The sequence below is a fragment of the Cupressus sempervirens genome, chromosome 1, assembly GCF_028749045.1.
Source record: "Cupressus sempervirens isolate cs-2001-9-10 chromosome 1, ASM2874904v1, whole genome shotgun sequence".
NCBI classification, from domain to species: domain Eukaryota; kingdom Viridiplantae; phylum Streptophyta; class Pinopsida; order Cupressales; family Cupressaceae; genus Cupressus; species Cupressus sempervirens.
The window spans coordinates 321,041,788-321,047,685 of NC_143118.1; the positions used below are offsets into that span (position 1 = coordinate 321,041,788).

At 36.3% G+C, this 5,898-nt stretch overlaps 1 pseudogene across 1 annotated transcript; it reads right to left on the reverse strand.

Moving 5' to 3' along the window:
* Positions 1-2,043: 2,043 nt before the first annotated feature.
* LOC149577437 (pentatricopeptide repeat-containing protein At3g26782, mitochondrial pseudogene) lies at positions 2,044-5,577 on the reverse strand (annotated as a pseudogene). The gene has a single exon (XR_016363476.1). The product of XR_016363476.1 is annotated as a pentatricopeptide repeat-containing protein At3g26782, mitochondrial pseudogene (transcript).
* Positions 5,578-5,898: the final 321 nt, after the last annotated feature.

The following is a 5,898-nucleotide window of genomic DNA, read 5'->3' on the forward strand; positions in this document are numbered from 1 at the left end:
TTTTAATAGTTTAAAGAGTCTACTAATAAATACTAAATACTCATACTATAAAACTAAATAAGTAAAATAAAATATAATAGTAATGTAACATTAAAATAGAGTCAAATATTTCAAAACTCACATAATCATGTCGTTGTATCTCATAGTCATACTTGTGTTCCAAATATTGCATATGATCGTCATTCTATTAGATTGATAATAATTGAGATTATTATTTCATTTTCAAATTTCAAATTGAAAAAAGTATAGTTTGATGCTAAATCACTGATATGCAAACAAAAATGAACAAACTTAGTATGTTAAACAAAAACCAAAATTTGTTTGGTACTAGTATGTTGATGGTAAGTTATCATCTACTCCACAAGGTTGTGTTCATCCATCTCAAGGTCTTTAGCTATCATGCTCTCCATAAAATCATTTAAATTATCTTTGGTCTTAATTTTTGCATTAAAAGTATTAAAATGAGCACTAAAAACATAAATAATTAAAAATTATATTTTACATTTATTTTTTATTAGGAGACTTTGGGAATACCACTTTTTGGATTAGGAGACTAGGAGACAGGAGACTTTGTCATCGAAACCTTTTCTAAGACGCATCTTCATCTCCGAGACGTGTCTTTTAGGGGGGAGACGGATCTCCCCGTAACCATGTCTATTTGTCTTAGGAAAGGTTCATTGTGTAGCAAGCTAGCAGATCCATTTAAACAAGATCGAGCCTAATCGTGGTATTTCTAAATCCATTCAAAGTGTTATCAATACTATATTGTTTAGTAAATTCTAGAGGACTTAATTGCAGGATCCTTCAATATAGAAATGTTGATGTTTCATGAAATGGTGAGAAATAGAAGTGGGAAGAACAATGTTGGATTTTTTTTTAAAATTAATTTAGAGACAACCAATATAATGTGATCTTGGCATTTCCCCATCTAAGTTTTCTTATTATTCTAGTAAGAATGGACCCATAGATAAGTTCATTCCAATATATTAATTCAACAACATCCAAATGATGTAGAATTGGTGTCAATTGGTACATATGCTAGTAAAGACACTGGGTCTTGTATCCAATTACAAGTGGATAAAAAATATCACGTTAATGTTTTGCCTAGAAAATAAATATAAACAACAATAAGAAAAGTAGAATAAAAATGCACAAAAGATACAAAAGATTTTCCTAGCAAAATCCATCCACCTGAATGAGAAAAAGAACCTAGCCACACAAGAAAAAAAATCTATTTTATTGATAATAAATGTTCAAGTACAATGCTTTTTACTTGATACAAAATTGTGTATACACAACGTATATATGGAATTGAGAGACTCTTCATATCACAACCGAATGTCTCTTCAATTTCCTAAAACAAATCTTTTCATATTTTCAAATGCACAACTCTTCGCAGGACACATGTCTCTTCATTAAATATTATATAAAAAATTATTGTTAATATCTTCTTCAATTGTGAACACGATACATAGGTATTGTCTCAATTTCAATATATAGAAAAATCAGAAATAAAGATTTCTATTGCAACTGCAATCTTCAACATACAATAGATCAAAAACAAACATCAGAGGCAGGCAGAGGTATAAAATGTAGGCAATAAACAATTTACATTAGACTAATGCTTGTAATCTTCACATGTTTATCATGCAGGTTCAAAAGAAGAACAATTACAATTATAGAAGTGGTTTAAATAAGTTCCGAAGAGCAATTACAACTATGGAAGTGATTTGGATAAGTAATAAAGAATTAACCTGAACGCTTGGTGACAGCTACTTGACCAGGCAATTAAGGCATCATGTAATCCAATGGATGGAGTTGCCAAATTAAATGGCACTTCGATAACTGATAGGAAATTGTTGAAACATAGGGAGGGTTAGATCTTGTGAATTGTAGCACATAAGATTTTGTGTACTCAATTTATATATTTTTCATGCTATCCTATTTTTCATGCTATCCATCAGCATTGTACTAGAAAGTAAATAAAAGTTAAAAATGAAACAAGAGTAACTGAATACTTTTGTGGAGGAAAAGATAGAAGAGTTGATTTGGAAGAATCTTGGATTTGTATTATGTATGAAGTTTATTAGGCCTGTTTTGTTTAAGATAAAGGGCCTGTTTTGCTTAAGATAAAGGACCTGTTTATCGTACCAGAGTGAAACTCCCTCCAACAATTATATAATATCCAATCCACAACTGAGAAGCCAAGTTGCCCTTGAGTTACAATTCAACAGCCAATCTGCAAAAAGCAAGAAGCCAAGGGGGCCTTCACATGACCAAAATTTATTACTGGTTGATTGATGATTCTACAATAACCGAGAATCCAACTTAAGGGCACGCTGATTTCTTCTCCTAAAACACATCCCTGAGGTCAGCTTTTTCAGGCAACTCATCACTCGAGGCGCACCTGTCTGGTTCTGAAGCTGGGTCAGTTTTGCAATGAGCACACTTCATCTTTCCGATCACGTTCCAATGTATGAAGCGTAATAGCATTAAGTAGCTAGTGAATTCTTCTTTTCATGGCATACATTGTAATTTAATGATGTGAATTTTCTAGTTCCATATTTCCTCATGCCTCGCACTTTTTATAATACGGTTTTCTCAAGTTTGGTAAGATGAAATTACAGTCGTCTCTTGTGTCATTGGGTATCTGGCTTAATGACCCAGTTACACAGCCAATTTAGATGCATTGTGCAACTGCATACTATGAATGTTGAGAACTGACTTCATTCATAACCTTGGAAAAATTGCGTCCTTGATCATAGATTGCTTCACTGGCTGCTGCTGGAGTGTTCTGGCAGGTCATCAGTAAGGCAAACATAATTCATTTGCTTGCAGAGAGTAAATGGAAGGCGAAATACAGAAATTCTGTGCATTCCAATTTCTTTATCCAGTAACATTAACATTACCAGTAATCCCTACATGAGCACGATCCATCCTTAAAATGATGGAAACGACTTGAATCCCTCACAGTTATTTCTCTGTTAACAATCTTAGAAATGAATTTAGTAGCATTATGACAGTCAACACAGACACGTAGATTTTTTATGATTGTGATAGGCATCCCCGGGCTTGTACTTATAAGCCCAAAGGCTATCGCAAGCTTTTCACTATGACTATACAGCATGTTCTCCTTCACCTCTTCCTCGACATCATGCAGCACCAAATTTGTGCTAGGCACATACCCTGCATTCTCCATCTCTCTACTCAAAGTTTGCAACATTTCATAGATTTGCACAGACTGAGGATGTGACTTATCTCCAACAATAAATGAATGAATTTTGTTATTTAAATGAATAAGGCTACAGCCCGGTGACCTTTTTATGCCCTTATTTTTCATCAATGTTCTAATCTTTGAAACATCATCCCACCGGCCAGCAGCAGCATATATATTTGACAATAGAACATGATATGCAGCTTTGCCGGGCTCTAAATGAAATAGGCGTTCTGCCACCCATTCCCCCATCAAAATGTTGTGGTGAATTCTGCAGGCACCAAGCAAAGCGCCCCACACACTAGCACCAGGTTTACCTGGCATCTTTTCAATGAAGTTCTTTGCCACATCCAGATACCCTGCTCGACCAAGAAGATCAACCATGCATGCATAGTGCTGTGCATTGGGTGTGATACCATAATCTAGATACATGCACTCAAAATATTTCCAGCCCTTTTCCACCAAACCTGCATGACTACAAGCAGACAAAACACAAATGAATGTGATCAAGTCTGGCTTGATGTGTGTCTGTCGCATTTGCGAAAAAAGGGCAAGAGCATCTTCACCCTGCCCATGGATACCATAACCTGAAATAATTGAGTTCCATGAAGCTACATCTCTTTGAAACATTTTGTTGAACATTTCTCGTGAACTACCTAAACTACCACACTTGTTATACATATCAATGATGGAATTTCCAACAATCACATCTGACTCAAGTCCACTTTTAATTATGTAACCATGGATCACCTTACCTTGATTCAGAGAAGCTAAATGGGCACATGATGGGAGAATGCCTATCATGGTGACATGGTTTGGTTTTATACCCGTCAGTTGCATTTGGTTGAAGAATGTCAAAGCTTCATTATATTCTCCATTGTAGACATGTCCAGTAATAATTGCATTCCAACAAACTTCATTTCTTCTAGTCATTTTTGCAAACAAATCCCTTGCAATAACTATATTCCCGCATTTGGCATACATGTTTATGAGAGCAGTTGTCAAAACAATATCAGACAAAAAACCGCTTTGAACAGCATAGGCATGGATACACTGACCTTTTTCAAAATCCGCTAAATGTGCGCATAATTGCAGCAAACTAGCCATGGTTACTGAGCAGGGCCGAACGTTTGCAAGCTGCATTTTCTGAAAGAGTTCCAAGGCTTCACAGGCATGTCCATTCTGAGCATATCCCGCAATCATAGAGTTCCATGAGACCAGATCAGTTCTAGGCATGCTATCAAACAGCTGGCGTGCAACTCTCACATTCCCACACTTGGCGTACATGGCCACAAGTGAATTGCTAATTTTTACATTTGAAAGAAGTCCACGTTGAATTATGTTATCATGGATCCACTTACCTTGTTGCAAAGCTCCCAAACTCCCGCAAGCCTGAAGCGCACACACTAGCGTAACCTGATTTGGCTCAAATCCTGACTTTCGCATTTGATCAAATAGAATCAATGCCTCACTGTCATTTCCATTCTGTACAAGCCCATCAATTAGTGCAGTCCAGGAAACCACATCTTTTTCAGACATTTTGTCAAACACTTCACGTGCAATATCAACCTTCCCGCATTTCGCATACATTGCCACAAGCGAGTTCCCCACATAGATATCCTTCTCAAACCAACCTCCCACAATGTAATCGTGGATCTTTTTCCCCTCCTGCAAAGCTGACAGTTCTGCACACGCTTTGAACACAAAGGGGAAAGTGAATTTGTCTGGTAGTACACCATCCTCTTGCATTTGGTAATATAGTGTCAAGGCTTCCTCAAATGGTCCATTCATGGCATACCCTCTTATCAAAACATTCCACAAGCAAACATCTCGCTCACGCATACTGTTGAACAGTTGGCGTGCATAATCAATACTGCCGCACATGGCATACGTGTTCACAAGTTTACTGCCTAAGAAGATATTTTGGTGAAACCCTGCTATGAAAACTCGCGCATGCACCTGTTTAATTGATCTTACATCGTTACAGGTTTGCAAGAGAGAAGCATACGCAATACAATCAAATCTATATTTATTATCATTGGAATCACCCCGTCGGGCAACAAAGCGAGAATTTTCTCTCCTGTTATAATTGGTGAGTAAGCGCCTCTGAACTTTGTCGTAATGTTTAACCTTGTATGAAGTGTGATAGTTGATAACAAAAGACATTTCCCATAAAGGGGTCATCAGAGGACCGGCTTGAATTAGCAGTGGAAGAACGTAATGTTCAGATTACTTTATGGTTGGTCATATCCAATAACAGGTAGTGGCCGCGAATTCAGATATACAAGAATTGTTTTTCGGATCTGCATTGTGCTCCGGGTTAAAATTATTATTATTTGAAATTCTTTACCAATTTATCACATGCAAGCTTGGCATTGCATTTCTTAAACGTTTCATCATTAAGTTCTTCATTGATTTTTAGTTTATTCGTGTTGGGAGCTTTTAAGGGGTTCTTTCGAATCAAGTTTTATTGAGTGCAACTTAATATCAAAGAAAGTATGAGGTCACATTTATCTTATATGAATTTTAGGTTCGTGTTCATATATTAAATAACTAAAATCACTTTAAAAACAAGATACGCGATGCGTCATAGTTCCTGCCTAACGCATAATGGTTGTAGAGGTGTAGATGAGTGAGAATCTAAATTAACATTGTGAATGCATTAATTTTTGCCTAGAAATGCA